Here is a 23510-nt window from a genome sequence, read left to right as displayed (position 1 = left end):
GTTGGAAAAAAAAATTAAAAAAAAGGGGTGCCTGGGTGGCGCAGTCGGTTGAGCGTCCGACTTCAGCCAGGTCACGATCTCGCGGTCCGTGAGTTCGAGCCCTGCGTCAGGCTCTGGGCTGATGGCTCAGAGCCTGGAGCCTGTTTCTGATTCTGTGTCTCCCTCTCTCTCTGCCCCTCCCCCGTTCATGCTCTGTCTCTCTCTCTGTCCCAAAAATAAATAAACGTTGAAAAAAAAAAAAAGTTAAAAATAGAACCACCCCACGACCCAGCAATTGCACTACTAGGTATTTACCCAAAGAAAACAAAAATGCTAATTCAAAGGGGCACGTGCACCCCGATGTTTGTTGCAGCACTAGCTACGACAACCAAACTACGGAAACAGCCCAAGTATCTGTCAACTGATGAACGGACGAACGTGTGGGACATACACGCAATGGAATATTACTGGGTCATAAAAAATCATAAAATCTGGCAACAACATTGGAGCTAGAGTGGATTATGCTAAGGGAGATAGGTCAGAGAAAGACAAATACCACATGATCTCACCCATATGTGGAACTTAAGAAACAAAACAAATGAGCAAAGGGGGCAAAAAAAAAAAAAAAGAGAGCAGCAAACCAACACAGACTCTTAACGATAGAGAACAAGCTGCCGGTCACCGGGGGGGGGGGGGGGGGGATGGGTTCCCAGATTATGGGGATTAAGGGGCGCATCTGTTGTGATGAACCCCAGATGGTGGTTGGTGTATGGAAGGGTCGAATCACTAAATTCTGAGCCTAAAACCGATATTACACTGGATGCTAACTAACTGGGATTTAAATTAAAACTTAAAAAAAAAAAAAGAAAAACAAGACCCAACTAGATGCTGTCTATAGAAGACGCTCTTTAGATGCGAAGATACTAGTAGGTTGCACATAAGAGGATGGAAAATAAAATAGCAACTATAAGGAAACCGGACTGGCTGCCCTCATATCCCCCAAAACAGGCTTTAAAACAAAAATGTTAGAGATGAACGTTTTATAACAATATAACAATTATAAACTCACATGCATCTACTAATAAGACCCAAAGTACACGAAGCGAAAACTGATGGAAAAAAGGGAGAAACGGAAAATTCAATTAACAGTAGTTGGAGACAGCAATACCCCACTATCAACGATGGATACAACCACCAGGCAGAAACAACAAAGAAAGAAAACCCTTGAGCAACACTCCGAACCAACAGACGTGTGGAGAGAACCCCACCTAAGAGCAGTAAAACAGACTTTCTTCTCAGTACATGGGGATCACCCTCCAGGACAGACCACATGTTAGGCTATAAAACAAGCCTCATTAAATTAACAGGAATTTCAAATCATACAAAGTAGGTTCTCTGACCACAAGAAAAATCAGAAATCCGTAACGGAAGGAAATTTGGGGATTTACAAATATGTGGAAATTTAAAAGCATACTTTTTTTGAAGCCTGTTTATTTAAAAAAAATTTTTTTAATGTTTATTTTTGAGAGAAAGAGACACAGATCATGAGCAGAGGAGAGGCAGAGAGGGGGAGAAGACACAGAATCCAAAGCAGGCTCCAGGCACAGAGCCTGGCGTGGGGCTCGAACCCATGAACCGTGAGATCATGACCTGACCCGAAGTCGGATGCTTAACTGACTGAGCCACTCGGGTGCCCCAAGTTTATTTATTTAAGAGAGACAAGAGGGGCGCCTGGGTGGCGCAGTCGGTTAAACGTCCGACTTCAGCCAGGTCACGATCTCGCGGTCCGTGAGTTCGAGCCCCGCGTCGGGCTCTGGGCTGATGGCTCAGAGCCTGGAGCCTGTTTCCAATTCTGTGTCTCCCTCTCTCTCTGCCCCTTCCCCGTTCATGCTCTGTCTCTCTCTGTCCCAAAAATAAATAAACGTTGAAAAAAAAAAAATTTTTTTAAAAAAAAGAGAGACAAGAGAGGGGCGCCTGGGTGGCGCAGTCGGTTAAGCGTCCGACTTCAGCCAGGTCACGATCTCGCGGTCCGGGAGTTCGAGCCCTGCGTCGGGCTCTGGGCTGATGGCTCAGAGCCTGGAGCCTGTTTCCGATTCTGTGTCTCCCTCTCTCTCTGCCCCTCCCCCGTTCATGCTCTGTCTCTCTCTGTCCCAAAAATAAATAAACGTTGAAAAAAAAAAAAAAAAGAGAGACAAGAGAGAGCATGAATGGGGGGGGGCGGGGGGTGAGGGGTGGGGTGGGGCAGAGCGGGAGACAGAATCTTAAGCAGGCTCTGAGCTGTCAGCACAGATCCCGACATGGGGCTTGAACTCCCAGACTGAGAGATCATGACCTGATCCAAAGTCAGATGCTTAACCGACTGAGCCACCCAGGTGCCCCTAAAAATCATACTGTGAAATAACCAATGGGTAAGAAAATATCACAAGCGAAACTAGAAAAACACTTTGAGGTTAATGAAAATTAAGTCACGATAAACCAAAACTTACAGGATGCAGCGAAGTAATACTTAGAGGGACTTCACAGCTGCCTATGTTGAAAGAAGACAGCTCGCAAATCAATAATCTAAACTTCTACCCGAAGGCACTGGAGAGAGAGCAAACTAAATCCAAAGCAATCAACAAGAAGGAAATAATAAAGACCAGAGCAGAAATTAACAGAATAAAAGAAAACCAACCAAAGCAAGAGTCGTTTCCATGAAAAGATCAACAAAATTAATAAGCCCCTAGGTAGACCGATCAAAGAAAAAAAGGGAGGAAAGATTCAGACTGCTAAAATCAGGAATGCAAGACACTACCATATGCACCTTATAGAAATACAGAGGATTATAAAACGACACAAGGATACCGAGCAATAGAAAGCAAAGAGCGACGGATACGGGCGACAAACTAGATGGAGGGACTACATGTGAACGAAGCCAATCCCCAAAGGCTACGCGTGGTGTCTGATTCCGTAACATCCTCAAAATGACTAGATTATAGAGAACAGAGTGGTTGCGGGGACCTGGGGGCAGGAGCGGCCGGTCACCCTGAGGGGGAAGCACAAGGAAACTCGCCCGTGTTGACGGGACAGCTGCGTATCTCGAGTGCGAGGGGGGGTGACACAAACCCACGCGGGCGACGTCACAAAAACACACCAGCAGGTGAGCGCAAGGATTCCCGGGAAGGCCGGCGATGCTCTGTGCCAATGTCAATCTCCCAGCCTTGATGGGGGACTGCGGTTACGTAAGACGTCACCACTGGGGGAAGACGGGTGAGGAGCACACGGGACCTGACCTCTTTGTACTATTTCTGCAACTTCTTGGGAGTCTGCAATTCTCGGACAATACGCAGTTTAAAAAGGTAACGTGGGGGATATTTCACCGTGGAGGTGAGGAAGGGTAGACCGTCATGCGGCCTGATGCTTTGGGGGCTGGGTGATGGGTACACACAGGGTCTTCACCCTACCCTGTCTCCCTCTGCGTGTGCTCCAACTCTCCACAATAAAAAGCTTACAAAGAATGAATAAGCGGAGGCATCCAGACTTACAAACACCCTTCAAACGTTCCCATCAAGACCGCAGGCCCTCTGGTCTCCTACGCACCCCGCGACAACGGCCAGAGAGGCGACCAGGGCCGCCCCGGTGTCTTGCCATCACAGACCCTGACGAGACAGGGGGCGGTCCGAGTGCCACCTGCGATGATGACAGCATTCCAAACAGCATCTGAGATTTGCCTAAAAGCACAATCTCTAAAACTGAGCCCTGCCCGGCGCCAGGAGCTTGCTTCCCATACAGAATTTCTCCTTCAGCTGCCGCGAAGTCCCGCGGGGAGCGACCCCCCCCCCCAAGGAAAGCTGAACGGCTGAGATCGGGGACTCCTGCAAATCCTCAGGCGACCAGATCTCGAAGTCCTCGCTTTCAGGTCGGCTCCGACGCCAAGGTCCCGACTCTGTAAACGAGAACGTTTAAGAGGGAGAACAACTGGGGCGCCCGGGTGGCTCGGCGGGTCAAGCGATGGTGTGGGCTCAGGTCAGGATCTCACGCCTTGTGAGCCCGAGCCCCGTGCTGGGCTCTGCACAGACAGCACGGAGCCCACTTGGGATTCTCTCTCCCTGTCTCTCTGCCCGTCCCCCCCCCCCCCCAATAAATACACAAACAAACAAAAATAAGGAGAAGAGTAAAGGCAAGGAAGACCGGCTGACACAACCAACAGGGTGAGCTCACATGGCCCCACCTTGCCTGGCCGTCCCCCAGTACCTTCCACACTGGGCCCAGAGAACCGTGCCAATCGCCCACGTTGCAACTTCTCCAATCACGACAACGCTCTCAGGTTGGCAACCTAGCATCGTTGGAAGCATGCAAGGAAGAGGGGGCTCAGAGAGGTTGAGCAACTTGCCCCAGGTCACAGAGCTGGGAGGAGTGGTGGGGCCCGGGTTTGAAACCAGCCGTTCCAACCTGGGAGTCAGCACTGGCTCGTCTTTCCCACACATACAATCCCCGAAGTCCAGTCCTGCTGGCCCCCGGCCCAGACCACCTTCTTCTGAGCCACCGTCATGACCGGCCTGGATGACAGCCGAAGACAGCCCCCAGTTTGTACTCCCACCACCAAAGGGGTCTCTGCAAACACATAAATCTCTTATTTCATCATCACCTCCCCAGGCTTCTCCCTGCCTGGAACGGGGTCCGGCTCACCGCAGCCTAAGCGACAGAGCCACTCACTCTGGCCTCTGCAAACCCCAGCCTTACTGGTCTCCCGCCAGCTCATCACGTTCCAGCTACACGGGATGCCTCCCAATCCTCAAACGTGCCAAGCTCATCTCCGCCTCAGGGCCTTTGCACGTACTATTTGTTCTTCCACTTGGGACTTCTTGTTCCAGGTGTCCTCGTGGTTGGCACCTCCTCGTCACTCAGATCTCTGCCCAAGTGTCATCTCCTGGGAGAGGATTCCTGTCCACCCCTTGTTTTCCCGGTCACAGGGCTCCCTCACTTCAGCACCCAGGGGCTACTTAGCACCTCGCCTGGCACCTTAAGCTTGGAGATGTCTAATGATGGGCTCCCAGGCCAGCAGGGCTGTGGTGAGACTCTGTTTTCTTCCACAAAGTGGGGGCTGGTGGAGTCTGCTGGTCGTAAACCCCAAAGTTCCCACTTGGCGGCCAGGGATAAGAGTCCCTGTGCCAAGCATTTTTTTTTTTTTTGAATGATTATTTTTGAGAGAGAGAACACTAGCTGGGGGGAGAGACAGAGAGGGCAGAGAGAGAATCCCAAGCAGGCCCTGTGCCATCAGCGCGGAGCCCGATGTGGGACTCAAACCCACGACTGCGAGATCATGCCCTGAGCCGAAACCAAGAGCTGGACGCTTAACCGACTGAGCCACCCAGGCGCCCCCCAAGCGCTTATTAACGGACATCGCCCCGGTTGCGGCTTGCCGTCCCCTGGTGAGGGGAGCATGCGAGGCTGCCGAGGCCCAGAGAGGCTGTGCTGTTCGCCCCAGGTCAGTGGCAGAGCAGATTTGGGAGCTGGGGTCCCACTCTCAGTGCTGGCTCCACACTCAAACCAAGTCGTGAGGACGAGCTGCTGATCCCCCCAAAAATCCCCCAGAGAGGTCTTCCCGAGTCCCTGTACGTGGAGGCAGCTCCGGGAGCCCTGCCCGGCCCCCCACCCCCACCCCTGTCCAGGCCAGCCTCACCGGAGGGCCAAGCAAGGGAGTGTGTGCACCTCAGGGCGCAAGGCCAGCATTTAAGGCACCAATCAGAGCCGGGAGCCTTTGATATCTCGGGGCTGTTCCGCATCCGGGGTGGAAATCCCAAACGCAGGCACACGGAGGCAAAGAGCGGAGGGTTCTGCCAGTTTCCAGAGAACCCCCGGCAGGCCCCACTGGCGCTCTCGCCGGCGAGGGGGAGCGCGGGGCTCTATCAGGCCCGGTTCACCAGAGCAGCCCAGGGGCCTGGGGCAGCCCCGTCCTCTCTGGAGCGCCCACTCCGACCTCCCGTCTCCCCGGCGCCGGGGGGCCAGGCCCCCGCCCCATCCTGACCACGCTGAGCTCCAGGCCTCCCGGGCAATCAGGCTGTGTGACAGGACCCCTGCCTGCCAGTCACAGGGCCACGTGGCCAGTCCCCAACCAGGGATCCTTGCCTCCCCAGCTACCGCATCGGCCCTCAGGGCAAGGAGCACGTCCCATCGCCCCCAGCCGACCGCTGGACCCCAGGAGCACACAGACGGACCCTCGCCAAGTCCACACTGACTGAACACACGTGAGATGCTCACAGGAACGCAGAAGGCCTTTCCTGGTTTGGTTTCGTCTCACCGGCACTGCCGATTTTTATATCGTGAGGGTAAGTTACGTTGGTAACGAAGACCCGTCCAGGAGGCTCGTGAGGGAAGCAGCCATCGTGACTTGGCTGACCCCAGAGCCTCCAGACCTTCTTCTGGCTGAAGGCCAAGTTAATTAACACGCAGAGAGCTGGGACTTCAAGGAGCAGGTGCTGGAACCCCGAGGCGGCAGCTCCCGGAAGCGGGTGTCACAGCGGCCGCACCAAGGACGCCTGAGCCAGGGCGGCCGAGGGGCACAATACCCAACGCAGGGCTTTTCACACTCAGAGCTGGTCTGCAAAGGCCACAGGCTCACCCCGAACCCGCCCGCAGGCCCGAGCGGCACCAGCCGGCCCAGGACACCGGTTCTCCAGGCGGGCGGCTCCAAGTTCACAAAACCCCAGGTTCACCGGAGGAGAAAACCCAATGAGGCATGTGGAACAGGCCACGGGACTCCGAGTTCTGGCCTGGCTGACTCGGGTCCAGCCTCCCCGGGGAACAGCGCCCATGCTTCCTGGCCCATAAATCCCTGGCCAAACCCTCCCACCTGCCCCATTCAAATAAAGAAGCTCCAGAGGGAGGAAAAGCAAACCGATTTTCAAGGTGCCTTCGAATAACCTCGATTGTTTCTTAACTTCTTTCCCAGCACAAATACAGAACAGAGGTGTAAAAACCACGGGCTATTCTGCAATGGAAAGTGGTTTTAGAAACCGCTATAACAGGGGCATTCTGGGGGACTCAGTCGGTTAAGTGTCCGACTTCGGCTCAGGTCATGACCTCGCGATTCACGAGTTCGAGCCCCGCGTCGGGCTCTGTGCTGACAGCTCAGAGCCGGGAGCCCGCTTCTGATTCTGTGTCTCCCTCTCTCTCTCTCTGCCCCTCCCCACTCCTGCTCACACTCTGTCTCTGTCTCAAAAATAAACACACTTTTGGGGCGCCTGGGTGGCGCAGTCGGTTAAGCGTCCGACTTCAGCCAGGTCACGATCTCGCGGTCCGTGAGTTCGAGCCCCGCGTCAGGCTCTGGGCTGATGGCTCAGAGCCTGGAGCCTGTTTCCGATTCTGTGTCTCCCTCTCTCTCTGCCCCTCCCCACTCCTGCTCACACTCTGTCTCTGTCTCAAAAATAAACACACTTTTAAAAAAAGAAACTTCTGTTCCAACACCTTGATTCACGGCAAGGAAAGACAGCAGCAGAAGCCCAGACAAAAACTGTCACTGAAGGCTCACCCTGGACCAGGTGTGCCTGAAATCGGGACATTTGGGGCCGTCCTCGGCACCGTGGGACACTGAGCAGCATCCCGGATGTCAAGAGCACCCCCACTCACGATGACCACGGAAGTCACCAGGTGCCACCCAGCGGCCCCTGGGGTGGGAACTATTTCCCTAATGGATTTTCACGTATTGACTGCGCGCATCTCAGCTCCCTGGAAGCGGAGACTTTCCCTGTCATCCCCGTTTTGGAGATAAGGGCAGAGACGGAAAACAGAGGTAGGAGCTCAGGTGCGTGGGGAACAAGCCTCCAGCCGTCCGTCCCCCTCGGCCATCCTGCCTTGAGACCTCGGGCCATTTAAGACCGGCTGCAGCTGGGGAAGGCTATTTCCAAGCCATACTCGTACACGCGTCTCTCTCCCGGGTTTTCCCACGGCCAAAGAAGCATTCCAAGTTCCTGCAACTCCTTCCCGGAAACGTCTCGAGCTCTAAGTTCACAGCCCCCCAGCATGGCCAGCATCCATGCCGCAAATGCACAGCCCCGGGCTTAGCCTCCAGGACTCATCAGCCTTCACAGCTGGTACGAGGTTCGACGCTCCCATCAAAGATGAAACGTATTGCAAGGTGCACGGGTGGGATCGGGACCCCGGCCCTGGAGCCCAACACCCCAGAGGGAGGGGCAGCACCGCAGGCGGGGACTTCAGCTTTTTCCACTTCCCCACAGCACCCCAATACAGGGCCCTCCGGGGGTCAGCCCCTGCCCTCCCTGAAGCAGGCTGTCCTGACCTCCTCCTCCTCCAAATGCTGGCTTGAATCCTACCTCCGTGAAAGGCTCAGGACCTCCCCTGGACTCTCCCCCAAGGGCTCTCCCTTGGCCGCACCCCGCCTGCAGTGGGTCAACGCCCTCCCCTCTCGCCCCTCGGTGGCCAGAGCTGGTTTGTGTTGGATCTGTCTCGTGTCTCCAGCTAGAGGCGGATAGCTCCAGAAATTCTGATGGCCCAGGAAGGGGGACAGGAACGGGAGGCGGATGGAAGGGGCCAGTCTCCGCTAAACGCCAGGCACCCCCACGGCCGGCTCAGCCCATCCAGGGCCTGGGGTCCCTCCCCAAGGACCGGCCTGGGGGTGGGGGGGACAGCATGGAGTGTGAAATACACAAAGCATGTTGGAGACTCAGTACCAACAAAACAAAAACCAAAGGAGCATAAGACAACTCGGGGACTGTTTTGATAGCGATTACAGGCTGAAACGTTAACATTCGGGGGACGTCAGGTTCAGCAGAAATACATTAATCAAATTAATTTCATCTGCTTTTTTTACCTTCGACTGTGGCTACGAGAAAAACTCCAGTGACACAAGGGGCTTGCTTTGCGTCTTTACCTGCCGGCACTCCCTTAGGAAAGGCGTCTGCGTCCTTGTTTCCTGCTAAGGGTGTTGTAGCCTCAGCTCCCACATTTAGGTCACCGGTCCTTTCCGAGTTAGTTTCTGTATACGGCATGAGGCGGGGGACCAACTGTGTCACCAGGCACTCGGTTAGCGTCCACGCGTGGACCCGTGGGGCGTCTTCCCACGAGCACCGCACTCGGGACACCCCGGCTCATCCGTATCCTCTGCCAGAGGGACGGAAAGTCACCCACACACGGGCACGTGTCCTGTGCCCACAGGGAAGACGCCGGCCGAGCACGCGGGGGAAGGCAGGGGGAGGCGGGGCTGTCGGCACACCCCTCGTGGCCCTCAGCCCTCCCTGATCTGCCCAGATGCATCTCTGACTCACCGGGTATGGGGGTGCCACTACCCCTCGGGGGCAAGGGGGCATCCGCTTACCTCTTTAACCACGCGGGGTAGGGGACACCTGGGCAGGAGCCGTGGCCCGCGTGCAACTCCATAGCTGGTGGGCTTCACGGGGCTCTGTGAGGGCTGCGGGGACGCTCCAAACCCAGTGACTGCCATCTAAGAGACAACTCCCAACCCCGGCAGGGCTGGGGCCAGGCAGTCCGGGAAAGGGAAGCGGCCCAAGGAGGCAGCTCACTTTTAAAAGGCGCTGGCCGGGGGCACCTGGGTGGCTCAGTCGGTTGAGCGCCCGACTTCGGCTCAGGTCATGATCTCACAGTTGGTGGGTTCGAGCCCCGCGTCGGGCTCTGTGCTGACAGCTCAAAGCCTGGAGCCTGCTTCGGATTCTGTGTCTCCCCCTCTCTCTGCCCCTCCCCAGCCTGTGCTCTGTCTATCTCAAAAATAAGTAAATAAACCTTTAAAAAATAAATAAAGGAAGCTCTCCAGGAGGCCCACTCAGGCCCTGGACGACACGCGGCCAACCGCGTCAGCAGGAACCAGGACACCCGTTCCTGACTCAGGCCGTGGAGGGTTCAAGGCAGGGAGGTCCCAGACCTACCGACCAGGAGGTGATCCCACAGAACACAGGATACGGACAAGCCAGGGTGGTGGGGGCCAGGGCCACACGGCTCCGTGCGGCAGACGCAGGGAGGCCCTGCTCTGCACACAGAGCTCCCGCAGGGGACCCCCTGGGCCGGCCTGGGCTGGAGGAAGAGGGCAGACAGGTGAAGACTCATCACGGAGGACAGGAGTCTGGAACCGTGCACGCAAAGGGCGGCCTGAGCACCTCCTCCGGGTGAGCTGGGTCAGCACGCCTTGATGTTCTAGAACTCTCTCATCCTCCAGACCTATCCCCAGACCCACAGGCCAAGTCTCCCCGCACAGATGCTCAGTGAGAGAACCAGACACAAAAGGTCCCATTTTGTATGATTCCATTTATGTAAAACGCTCAGAACGGACACATCCACGGACAGGATGGGGGTTTGTGGCTGCCCAGGGGGCTGGGAGGCAGGGGGGAGTGACTATTTAATAGACACCGTGTTTCCTTCAGAGATGATAATAATGTTCTGGAATTTGCTGGTTGTGATGGCCGCGCGGCTCTATAAATGCTCTAAAGCCAATGAATTGTCCGCTGAAAAGGGAGAATGTTACGGTATGTAACTATCTCCACAAAAATATACTTCAAGGGGCACCTGGCTGGCTCGGTTGGTAAAACACGCAACTCTTGGTCTTGGGGTCGTGAGTTTGAGCCCCACATTGGGCACGGAGTCTACCTGAAATACGTATATATGTATTCATTATGTATATTGTAGATATTTTTAAAAAGCACCACAGGGCAGGAGTACTTTACGAGGGGCTGCTCTACAAATTCAGGGTCTGGGCATCACACCAGAGCCAGTTGCTGGGGAGCTGTCCCCTGGCCCTCCCTGGTGACCTGAACGGCTCTGGTCTTAGACTCTAAGATCCCTGAGGGCAGAGCTGACCGCCCCCCCCTTTCTCTCAGCCCCTCGGAACTTCGGGCAAACACACCCGAGAGGTTCAGGCTTCCCTGCCTCCCCCGTGCTCTTCTCCCTACAGGCCCGCCAGGCCACGGCCCCCAGCGCCCCCCCGTTCCTTGCCTGCCGGCTCGCCGTCACCCACGAGGACAAGGCTCAGCTCACGTGGTGACTCTTCTGTCACCTCCCTGGCCACCACCCAAGCCAGCAGACGCTGCCCCTGCCCCGTGCTTCCACTGGCCCGGTTTGCATGTTATCTTGGCAGCCCCGGCCCCCCGGCCCCCTGGCCCCTCTGCCTTCCGCCGCGCGCCACGACCCCTGTGGGCAGGAGACGCCGCTCATCCGGCCGCCACGAACACCCGGCCGGGCACAAGCGGGGTTGACGATACTGTCACACTCAACAGACACCGGCAGACGCCCTCAGATGGAGCCTGGGCCCCCGTGGCCGGGTTTCCACCGCAAAGCCGCGGCCTGGCCGGGACTGAACGCGAGCCACTGGTCAGCAGGCCAGGAGCCACGGGTGAGAAGCTCTGTGACTCTCGGTTTCATACCTTCGCCTCGAGGTCGGCAGACCGCACGGCTTAGGCATTTGCAGAGGCCGCGGGACGCGTCACCGAGGCCACCATGCCCACTCTGCCTGTGACCGTCGGCCTCGACCCGACAGCGCCCAGCGGCCGCAGCTCTCTCAGTGGCGGGCGAGCTCCATCCGTCCGTCCGTCCGTCCAAGCACCCACGCTCCCTTCTTTGGGGCCCAGCGAGAGGCGCTCCCTGCGCGGAGTGGCCGGTTTCCCAGTGAACGACACTGCCAGGCCGGTGGGGGGGGGGGGAGGGGGCTGCCTCTGGTCCAAGCAGGACACGGCAGACGGGAGCGGCCGAGACCGCTCTGTGGCTTCCACACGCGGCCGCCCAGGAAGGCAGCGAGAACGGGACGCCTTCTTTTCCAGAAGGGGTCAGCTGAACTAGCCTCTCCTGACTCCCTACTCTTCCTCGGGGAGGAGGACTTGGAATAACGCAGCGAATCAAGAGTTTAAATTCCAGGGGCTTTACTCACACGCAAGCGAGACACGAGCAATCTTCTCAACTCGTGACCAAGATAATCAGATCCATGCAGCCCGCCGACCTGAGATAGGAAGCCCACTGTGCCGAGGGCCGACGCTGATAGATGGCATTTTGACCGAAACAGGGGCGGGGGGGGGGGGGGTGTGGGGAGGGGGTGGACAGCGGGTATCTGATTCGAAGGGGCCAGCGGCAAAATGATGGAATCTTCCGGTCAGGCCGCCCGGCCAGGGTCGCGCTCATTCGGGTGCCCAAGTGGAGACCACACCAGCCGGCTCCCGGGCCACCGTCCGGGCTGCGCAGAAACGCCAGGGCGTGCGGCCCATCTCCAACCCCACTTAGGGGCCGGGAATCCCGGGCCCACCCCTGTCGTCACACCGTCACGGCGCCTGCTGGTGGCCGCAGGCTGGCTCTCGGTCAAACGGGGCCTCGGGGATCCAGCCCCTGGCTTCTTCCGCACAAAGCACATCTCCAGATGCACCGCCAGCTCGTCTCACACGCATCGTCTCTCTCCACGTCCTCTCCCTGGAGCCCGGAGCGAGCGGCCACGAAGCCACAAAGGCGGGCCCACCTCCGCCCCTACCTGCCCGGAAGGTGCCACCATCTGGGGCGAGAGTCTGGACCGCCCCGCCCAGAGATCCCCTCTTCGCCACTCGCCGTACAGGCCCATCTGAGAAATCCAACTGGGATCACGGGCCGGCAACCAGGGCCAAATCCTACGTTAGTCCTTGTTCTGCTCTGTACCTGGGGACCCACCGGGGGGCTTGCTTTCTGACTACTCGCTCTTCGTCCACCGAGCAAAAGCACTCGAGGCCGCCACCCCCCTGGAGTCCCAGCCCAGAGCCGCAGGACAGCTTTGCGCTCCTCTGCTGCTAAAAGGCACGGCCGGCCGGCCGTGGGGCCAAGGCGGCTTCACACACCCTGTCCGGCAATGCCCTCACTTTCCCCCAGCGCCCTCGCATTCACCAGAACCGCCGACGCAGGGCAAGGGAAGAGGGGACGGAACGAAAGAACGGAGAAACGGAGAGGTAGAGGGAAAAGAAAGAAAAAAAAAAAAGACCGACAACTTTGGAAAGCCAAGAAGCTCTGAGTAACCCTCTCTAGATTGTTTACTTCCGTCAACTAAAGAAGGCATGACTGTAAATTAACGGTACGCTCTCTTGACAAGTCAGAACGGTCCTGGGAAGTTACCAGATCTGAGACGCCGAAGACGTCCTTGGCTCGGGAATCACACGTCAGCCGCTCTGCACACCCAGCAGCCGTGGTCGAAGAGAAAGGCAGGACAAATGCTGCCAGGCGCAGTCCCGCGCCCGACACGTGCCATCTGGCAGCCACCTGGCTGTCCAGGAACCCCACAAAGCTCGCGTCCACGCCCGTGAAAGCCACCTCTTCAGCGAGTGTCCGTGGAGACCCTGCGGCTGGTGACGATGAAAGCCACCTCCCAGAATGCCTGGGTGGCTCAGCCGGCTACGCAGCCAACGTCGTCTCAGGTCACGATCTCACAGTTCGTGAGTTCGAGCCCCCATCGGGCCCTCCGCCGCCAGCACGGAGCCTGCTTCGGATGCTCTGTCCCCCTCTCTCTGCCTCTCCCCGACTTGGGCTCTCTCTCAAAAATAAATAAAAACTTTAAAAAACAAAACCATAAGGCGCCCAGGTGGCTCGGTCGGTTGAGCGTCCGACTTCGGCCCCGGTCATGATCTCACGGTTCGTTGGTTCGAGCCCCGCGTCAGGCTCTGTGCTGACAGCTCGGAGCCTGGAGCCTGTTTCGGATTCTGTGTCTCCCTCTCTCTCTCTCTCTGCCCTCCCCCGCTCCCTCTCCCTCTCTCTCTCCTTCTCAAAAATAAACAATCAAAAATTTTTTAAATAAAAATTAAAATAAATAAAAAACAAAAAACAAAAACACAAAACCACCCCCCAGGACTCCACCGCCCCTTCCGACGCAGGCGCTGGTGGGTAAAGAGAATGGGTCAGATGCTTACAAAACAAAGTGATTGGGAAACACGTCTTCCTTTTAAACCCTCAGCCTCTGCTAGACCGAAACAAACTCCTTAGGCCGAGAGGACTCCTTCCCAATCTTCTGAGAATATTTCTTCCCAATTTTCCGGGGTACAGTACAAAAGGGGGGAGCATGAGAAGGTCAGGCATCACAAATAGCAAAGTATTTGCCCCTGTTCACAGCTACTTTTTTTTCTTCCTTCATTTTGGGGTTGTTTTGGTGGATGAAATCGTAACATTTTCTGTATTTCTGTATTTCCAGCAGTGTTAATTTCCCTTGAAACAAACCAGGACCCCCCCTTTTTTTAATCTAGAGTGCTTCGATGTAAAAAAGATAGAAATTCATTCATTCAACAAAAGGGCGTTCACCGAACACCCACCGTGTGCCGGGCTGCCCTAGGTGCTAGGGAGACACGCGGCAGCCAAGACAGATGTCACTTCTGTAGCGTGGACCTCACGCCCTGGCGCAGGTGTCCCCAAACCACAGCCCACAGTTCAAGCCCCGCTCACTACCTGTTTCTGCACAGCCTCCGAGCGAAGAATGGTTCTGACATTTTTAAGTGATGAGGTGAGAAAAAAAAAATCAAAAGAAGAAGAATAGCTCATCACATGCAAAAAGTATGTGAAATTCACAATTCTGTGACCATGAATAAAGTTTTATTCGAAAACAGACACACTCGTTTATTTCCATACTTTCGTGCTACGATGGCAGAGCAGTGGGGACAGAGACCGGCCTGTAAAGCCAACACTATCTACTCTCTGACCCTTCACAAAAGGAGCTTCTGTCCTCTGAACGAGATGGACCATAAACACATAAACAGCTTAATATGTATTTACAGCAGGGCTAAATGCAAAGATGAAAAGGCAGGGCGGGGAGAGAGGGTGGTCGCAAGGGTGAGTTTAGGCAGTGTGGTCAGGGACGGCCTCTGAGCAGAGACCTGAATGACAAGGAGCCAGCTGGCTAGAAGAGTGCAGGGACAGCAAGTGCAAAGGCCCTGAGGCAGGGAAGCTGGTTAGGACTGAGAGAGCAGGCACGGGAGGGGGAGGAGGAGGGTGGGGAGAAAGGACAGATCGCAGAGGACAGAGCAGGGAGGCCACGGGAAAGAGTCTCGAGTTTTTTCCAGGGACAACAGGAAGCCACCAGAGGGTTCTGAGGAGAGGAAGACCGTTTTTACAGTTTCCAAAAGCTCCCTGAGGGAACAAGACTGAAAAGTGACAGACCAGATGCCAGGGATACCCTCTCTAACCAACGAGACCCTCAAAATCCAATTCATCCAACAACAAAATCAATTCCTCAATCCACCCCGCCCTTGCTAATGGCGTGACACAAACTTTTCTTGTTAACGTCGTAGTTAAATCCATTTCGTTGTAGATCTGCAACCAGCTTATTAACAGACCCACGACTTTGGGGACATTTCTGTTCAGGAGGAGGCGAGATTAAGGACGTGAGTCACCTTCAAGTCGACTCAGAGAGAACTGTTAAGCAAAGTGACAGGAAGGGGTATGGCGGGGGGCTGGGGGGAGCAGGAGAGGTGAAAGCCTGGGCAGGGCGCCCAGGGGGGTTCGTGACGGGAACAGCCCTTGAAGACCCCTGCACCATGGCGGTGGGGGGGCCTGGGGGAGTCTGTGGGTGTGCGCCTCTCCTGGAGTGGAAGCTACGGGCTGGGAAGGCCAGAGCGGCAGTCGGGAAGGACCCGGACAGCCAGGCTGCGTACGGCCGGCACCGTCTACAAACACGGGCCCCTCCCTATTCAAGAACGGAGGGGAGGAGGGGGACAAAGGAAACCAGAACTTGAGGCAGATCGGGGTCACAACCAAATATCAGGGTTAAAGGCTAAGTGACAGGCTCTCAGGGCGACTGCGTGCCCCAGGGGACATCTGTGGTTGTCGCACTGGGGGTGGCTCCTGACATCAAGTGGGTGGGGCCAGGGATGCCGCTCAGCCCCCTACGGTGCTCAGGACGGTCCCATGGAGAAAAATCCAGCGGAACGGCAGAGGGAACCCTGGGGAGACTGCAGCGGCAGTCAACCCAGTCCCGCTCAGAGCTCCTGGTGCCACACGGACACTCGGTGCCTCTCATCCCCTCCGCTCCCCACAATGACCTACGAGGGGCTCTCGCTGTACCCATTTTACAGATGAGAAATGCAAGGCCCAGGGAAGGAAAGTGACTGACTCCAGAGGAGGGATTTGAACCCAGGTCCCTCAGACTCGGAAGCCTCTCTGGGGACAGGAATCCAGAGACACCGCCAAGAACAGCAGGTCAGAACGGGGTCCCGGTTCGGCACTCTCCTCCGCCGCCCGGCACCCTCAGCCAGAAGCAGAGGCACGGGGGGCGGGGCAGGAAAGAGCTGGGGCACTGAGGCCCCGCAGAGCAGCCCCGGGGACAAGTCTCTGGGGCAGAACCAGGAACCCTGGCCGGCCCGGGCCGCGGGTGAGGCATGGTGGGGACCGAGGGGGTTTGCGGGGCCCTCCCAGTCGTGCCCTCTGCCAGGAGTCCATTTGTTCTCCACCCCCGCCCCCCCAGCTTGGTTCTTGAGCAAGCGACCGGCCCGAGGTCACACACACAGCTCTGAACCGCACACGCTTCCAGATCCCAGGAAAAAAGCCACCCAGAAAGGCCCGTCAGCCAGCGCCTGGGTCCATCAGCACGCATCCCCTGGTGCTGCCTGTTCCTGAAGCAGGCCCCACGGATGGTGGACTTCACACCCCAGGGCGCCCACCTGTCCCTTCCCCCGCTAACACCGAGGCCCCCTGAAGTTAGGAATTCTCCATAACCTGCTCCAGCGCTCAAACGTGCCCACTGTCACAGGTGTCAGATAGAACCCAGGAACAGATGGCCGAGCCCCTCCAGGGGAAGGGGGCGGGGCGCTGGAGGGCAGGGGCGAGAAACCAGCAGAGAAGGCGGCCAAACGAAATGCAGGACCAAGTACAGAGTCGCCAGGGTGGGGGAAAGGGGCACAGTGGGGGGCGGGGGGGGGGTCGCTGTCCACCCCAGAGCCCAGAGGACTCCTGCGGGACGGCACAGGGACAGGGAAACTACAACAAAGGCCGGGCGGGTCCTAAGTGACCCATCAGCAACACCTTTCGATTCCAGCAGTTAACATTTCCTCAGCAGCCCACCCACAAAGAGGAAAGGATTCGAAACCCCGAGAAAATCAATCCTCCCGACACCCGTGTATATCTATTTCGGGTCAATGGCTACACGCTCACGCGAATGGACCCACAGCTCACCGGCGGGGACGGACACAGCGCCCGCGTGCATCCGCCACAACACCTGGGCGCTTGTGTGCAACCGCACCCCCGCCACCCCCTTTGCTCCCCAGCGGTGACGTCCCCCAGGGCAGGGCAGTCTGACCTGCACGGTGTCCCCAGCACAAATGGAAGAACACCGGGGTTGGCCAAGCATCCAATCAGAAACACGGAAAGAGGGCCAGCGAGTTTCAGAAACCCTCCACTCAGACAATCACAAGTTGACTCCGCGACTTTCCCACTCTGTCCTTCAGGGTTCCAGAAAACAAACTGCAGGGAGGAGAGAGGCCATCCACGGCTCTCCCAGAGGTGGCAAGAAAAGGCTGACCAGCGAGTTGACAATCCCTCCCCAAGCCTCATAAGGAAGCTATTATTTGAGAATTAGGGGAGTCATTAGCTCTCGGATGGCACCGATAAAAGCCCGTAGAGTCGTCTAATGAGCCCGTCTTAGGGGCTTTCTGCCGCCCGGAGACAGCCACGTAAATGGTTGTGCAGAGCCGTGGGGCAGGGCCCCCAAGCCTTAAATGCAACCCCAGTATCCTCAGACCCCAAGGCAGAGCCAGCACCCAACGGGACCCAAGGGAGCTTGCTGAATAAATGCCACTGGCAGAAACACACGGAAAAGAACACACACCGCGCGTGTTCCAGGATTACTGGACCCCACGGATTACCGGACCCACCTTCCCGCTAGTTTCCTAACTCGGGAAACAGTTCCCCAGGTGCACCCGAATTAGGAAAACAAAAGCCTCCTCCCCCAACCAAACAGCCGGGGACGCACCAGAGCGCAGTCCGGGCCTCCCGCACCCCCAGAGGGGGGCAGAACAATCTCGTGGAAAGCCTTCCACCGCGCCCAGGCGGACACGCACCCCACAGCACCCGGGGTCATCGCGCCCACCGCGCGCACACCCAGGCCCTCGCACACTGCCGGGCCGGGGCCGGTCCCTTTCAGAACGAAGCCGAGCCCCAGCTCCCACGGGGAAGGGACGAGACGGGACGGCCCAACGGGGTCGCCGCGGGGAGCGACTCCACAGTCTATTTCTACAGAGACGGGGGTCTTCGGGACGACGACGGGGCTCGGAGGGGGAGGCACTGAGGGGACGCGTCCGGAAGCTGCGAGGTGCATACCAAGTGGACACGGTTTTTAATTTAAAAAATCCAGACTGCACGCCTCTCTTCGGGGGCAGGTGTGGAAGCCGCGACGGCGCGGCGGGCTGCCTCGGGGCGGGGGTGGGGGGCAGCGACGGCCACGGCGGGGGGCGCCACCGGGCAGCGCCCCGGCGGCCCCACCGGGGCGCGCAGAGCGGCGGACGCGCAGGCGGGCGCTGGCCGGGGCCTGGGATCGCCGGCGCTCGCGAGCTCTCCGTCTCGGCCTCTCTCCTCATTTTGTTTAATTATCAGGATTGTTGTGAATAATAAAGAGGGGCCCGGCCGGGCAGGGCCGGGCCGGGCCGGGCCACCCACGCTGTCATCTTTTGTGCAGGGCCGGCGGGGACGCCCCGGCCCAGCCCCCGCGCGCCCCCGGCCCCGGCCCGGACGCCCCCGCCTCCCGCCCCCGGGCCCGCCATTGTCCGGCCGCGGCCGCCCCCGCCCGAGGCCCCGCCGGGCGCCCCCCCCGGGCCGGGCGGTTAACGCCCCCAACCGCCTCGCGGGCCGGGACAAAGCGCGGCGGCCGCGGCCCGAGCAGGCCGCGCCCGAGGCCTGGGCCTCGAGTCCCGGGCGCCCGCCCGCAGCCCGGGGCGCGGCGCGGGGGCGGCGGCGGCGGCGGCGGCTGCGGCGGCGGCTGCGGCGGGGCCCGAGCTCCGACGCGGCGGCCGCCTCCCCGCGGGCTCACCTGAGGCGGCGCGCGCGGCCCGGTCCGGAGCAGCGGCGCGCGCTCCCCCGCCCTCGGCGTCGCACCCCCAGGCCCCGCTCGGGCCGGGCCCCGCTCGGTCGCTGGCGGCCGAGCCCTCCGCGAGCGCCCCGGGCGGGGCTTATGAGGCCGCGCGCCAGCTCCGCCCTGGCTGCCATTGGGCCCCGAGCCCACGCCCGCGCGCCCATTGGCTGTCGCTGACAGCTCCGCCCCTCCCCTCCGCCGGGCCCATCAACATCGCACGACCCGCCCCCCGCGCGCCTCGATTGGGCGGGTGCAGGCCCCGGCCTCGTCTCCCCATTGGCTGGCCGGACGGGACACGCCGGCGCCCACCCACGTGCCCGCTGACCGGCTCCGTTTTCATTGGAAGCGGCGCACGCCAGTCAAGGCAGCAGCCACCAACCCGACGGTGGCTGGGCCTCGGATTGACAAGGGCGCCTCGGGGACCGCCCAACGACCGCACCGGGGCAAGTGAGCATTGGCTTGCGGGGTGAGCCCGAGGCGCGGACTGGCTGAGGCGAATGCCAATCAGGGCCCGGGCCCCGCCCCGGTTATCAGGCTGCAACTGAGTACGTGAGACCTAGCACAACATCAGCACCAGGCCGGGGTGGCACGGCGACGGGGTTCGAGACTCGCGGCCGGAACTTGGACGCAGAGTTTCCCACTCCTTTAAATCCCGAGGGGGGACACAGCTCCGGTGCGATCCATTTAACAAAAGAACTGGAGGAATATAAAGTCAAGCAGCAAGCGCCCCTCCTCTGCCCCCCCAAAAAGCCAAATTTATTTCCATCACAATCAACAAACCTTTGCAAACCCGCAACGCCCTCGGGGTAGTTAGGTGCGCTTCCCCGAGTTCCCTAACACAAGACAGTCCCTAACACCAAGGTTCGAAGGTCCGCCGGGCTCCACGCCTCACTGGGACCTCTCTGGGCCTCGGTTACCCCTGTGAAGTCGCTAACGATGGTAACAGCTCCCTCCACCGCCTGCCCCTCCTCCAGGGATGTTGCAAGAATCGAGTGGGACCAGACACACAAAGGGCTTGCGTGGGTGGCTTCTCATGAGTGGGTTTACCACTGTCATTGCTGTTACCATTTGCGCAGTACACAGCAGTGGGGCGCGCACCGGGCCGCAGGCAGGCATGCAGATCAGCCGCAGGAGTTTCTCCAGTAACATTGTAAATATTATCCACCCTGGACCCCGGGAGGTCAGGCACTTCATGCAACGCCTTCAGCGGTTACAGGCTGCAGCGCAGGGTGCAGCCGTTTCCAAGGCGGTGCTCTACACCAGAACTAGGCAGGGAACTTAGGGCACGGGGCGCTCTACAGGACTTCCAACCGTGTAGCAGTTTAACAAGAGGTGGGTCTACACGCCCAGCCCTGGATCCATCCCCTACCCACGTTGGTGAGCAAGCTGCAGAATGGTCCAGAACTCTGTATCCAGCAACCGACGTTATGGACACAAACACAGAGACCAGTGTCGTGTGGTTTCTAAGGGCACGCATCCGTGTCAAGGCACACAGAAAGGCCGCCCCGAAATGGAGAAAAGGACACCTTTGGAGAGGGGATAGATCCGCACTGCTAAAAAGAGTAGTCAGTGGGGATGTGAATCTGTTCAGGGAGGTTTTCAATTCTCATGGGACTGTATTCATACATTCCTCGTGTAGTTTAAATTTAATTTTAAAGATGCCAAGTAGTAACTGCCCCCAAGGAACTCCCGAACCAGTGGGAAAGACAAACGCATCTGATCATGGCAACACGGCATCCACGATGCAATAATGGAGGGGATCCCCCCCCACTCACCACCCCCCCCCCCTTATTCTACTTCCAAGTTTATCCTCTAAGACCGTAAATATCAGGTGTTTGGATTTCACAGACTCTGAAATCCTTTTTTTTTTTTTTTTAATTAGAGCACCTAAATAGGTTGCCAACTTTCTTATCTTGTGTAGGGAGACTTTAAAACACCACCTATTATGTAAAAATCTGAACGACTGTAGAATCCAGATGGGAGGAATATTCTGGGGTTCACCATAACTTTCTGTTTGAAAGTTTGCATAACAAAAGGTTAGGAAAAAAGCATGATCGTTGCCATTTAATTAAAAAAGTGTCCTGTGCAAAGTAGGAAGGAAACACTCAGAATTTTCAAAGGGACAAATTCGCATGGGGATAAATCACCTGGGTTTTCTCCAAGTCTTTGCAGACAGGTGCGAATCTCAGGCAAGGCTGGTACTGGGAGCCACGCTGGATCTCTCCCTGAACAAGCCAGGGGGCCTTCTGCACCAGCCCCGGGGGGAGGGGGGGCTGAGAGAGAGGGAGACAGAATCCCAAGCAGGCTCCACAGCATGGAGCGCCACGTGGGGCTCAAACCCATGAACCAGAAGATCGTGACCTGAGCCAAAACCAAGAGTCAGACACCTGACCGACTGAGCCACCCAGGTGGCCCTGGAGGGGGCTCATTTCTAACTGGTCTTCATCTTCCCCAGAAGGGCAAGGTACAGGGCTGGGACTCCCCTCCCACACACAGGCCAGTCTAATGCAGAAGTACAGATGGTTGGAAAGGCATCTCCTTTGTGTTTAAAAAAAAAAAAAAAAAAGTTCCTTTTTAGAAGTACATTCAGAGGAGGAATCCCAACGTTCCATTTCACTCCAAGTATGTATCACTGGACATCCGTGTAGGTTTCACATTTTTGAACACACACACGAATACGCACACGCCAGACCACCGCTCACATCTGTTCGTTTCCTAAGGTGCTAGACAGAGTGGTAACTCGGGAAATGAACGGAAATGAAGAGAAAACCGGCACAAGGCAGTAGGTCTTTTGACTTTTTTTTTTTTCCGCATATATCCAGTTTTCAAATGTTCCAAAGGGATCACGAGCCAATTTTATAACCCAGAGTAGAATAAAGGAAGGGAGGTTTACGTTAAAAACTCAACTAGGGATGCCTGGGTGGCCCGGTCCGTAAAGCATCGGACTCTGTTTCCGCTCAGGTCATGATCTCGAGGTTCGTGGGTTTGAGCCCCAACATCGGGCTCTGTGCTGACAGCTCGGAGGCTGCCTGGGATTCTCTCTCTCTCTCTCTCTCTCTCTCTCTCTCTTTCGCTCTCTCAAAATAAATAAACTGAGAAAAAAAACCATTAGGAAAAATGAAGTCAACCAGGTGGGGGCAGTCAGTCAAGCATCTGATTCTTCATCTCAGCTCAGGCCATGGTCTCGTCATTCATGGGTTCGAGGCCGGGTCAGGGCTTTGTGCTGACAGCGATGCAAGGCCTGCTTGGGATTCTCTCTCTCCTCTCTCGGCCCCTCCCCTCGCTTTCACATAAACTTTCTCTCAAAGTGAATAAAAAATGTAAAAAAAGATCACAACAAAGTCAACCGGGTGGATTTAAAAACGGGTGGTTAATCCATATAATGGAATATTATTCAGCCTTTAAAAGGAGTGAAACAGTGACACGTGTTTCCATGTGAAGACCCCCGAACGCACGACGCTCAGGGGGGGAACCAGACACGAGAGGCCACGCGGGGTGTGAGTTCACGCGTGTGAAACGTCCCAAACAGGCTCATCCACGGACGGGAAGGGGGCTCGTGGGGGCCGGGAGAGGGGGATGGGATTCCTTTTTAGGGTGAGAATGTTCCGGAACTAAAGGTGATGGTCGCGGGACTCTGAACATACTAAAAACGAGTTAACTTTACACTCTAAAACGGGTGAACTTGAGGGCAACGCGAAATGTATCTCGATAAAGCGGTTACATAACCATAAAAACCAAAGCAAACCAGGAAAGAAATACACCTAATATTGTGATCGCTTCTGCCCGGCATTTCCACAGTTTCCTGGGTTTCGCTAGTTTTTAACAAGAGACGTCGTTCGTAACTTTTAAGATGAGAGGAACGTCCAAAAAGCCAACAGTCTCGACAACGAACCCACCTCCGTGTGCTCTGCCCCTGGGGGCTGGGGGGCCGGCCTGGGGCACGTCTGGGGCACTTCCTCTGCGCGTTCACAGTTGACATCTGACACACCACGAAAATGACCCATGCAAGAAGTGTTACAGCTCGAAGGACTTGAGTATTTCCGCAGAGGCGCACAACCATCAGCAAACCTAGAACATTCCCCTCGCCCCGCGAGGCAGCCCGGCCCCTTTAGCTCTCTGCCCCGCCCCCACCCAGCATGCTTTCAAGGGCACACGTGATGCATCGCGAGGACCAAACGGGGCAGAACGTCTTCCTGGCTATCAAGTCAGATCCACCTGCGTCAAGGAAAGGTGTGGGGACCAGGTGGACGGAAACTCTTCCCTCTGCAGGATTCAGCTGCGCCCTTCCCTGCAGTCGATGGTTAACCCGTCACCATCCTTGACCTCCAACTTCTGCTGGAGACAAGAGAGCGTGTCAGGCCGTCAGTAGCCCCCTGGCCCGCAGAGACCTCTCTAGGATCATGTGACTTCAGGCCGAGCTCCTAATGGAGGGGGTGGCTGTCCGTTTCCTCACACGTAAACGGGAACAGTACCACTGACCTTGGGGAGCAGGAAGTGAGCCCTGGTTCCAAGCCGGAAGGCTGGATGTGGCCCCTTGGCTCGG

The 23510-nt window shown here is 57.4% G+C and overlaps 1 protein-coding gene across 2 annotated transcripts in view; it reads right to left on the bottom strand.

Annotated features, from left to right (window-relative positions):
- The window catches only part of KDM4B (lysine demethylase 4B), a 135715-nt gene extending 116746 nt beyond the window's left edge, over nt 1–18969 (bottom strand). The window contains exon 1 of one of the 2 annotated variants that reach the window (XM_047095737.1): nt 18926–18969. The gene's annotated coding sequence lies outside the window, so the exon portion shown is untranslated. Of the gene's footprint in view, nt 1–13041; nt 13060–18925 lie in introns of those variants that run through there. The other variant, XM_047095738.1, reaches the window with a different exon arrangement.
- Between the last annotated feature and the right edge of the window lie 4541 nt (nt 18970–23510).

This window comes from Lynx rufus, unplaced genomic scaffold (assembly GCF_022079265.1).
Source record: "Lynx rufus isolate CCGP_SWC_20201006 ecotype Redwood Valley unplaced genomic scaffold, mLynRuf1.p SCAF_4, whole genome shotgun sequence".
Taxonomy (NCBI): Eukaryota; Metazoa; Chordata; class Mammalia; order Carnivora; family Felidae; genus Lynx; species Lynx rufus.
Note: the sequence above shows the minus strand (reverse complement) of the source record. Positions and strands in the feature narration are given on the sequence as shown.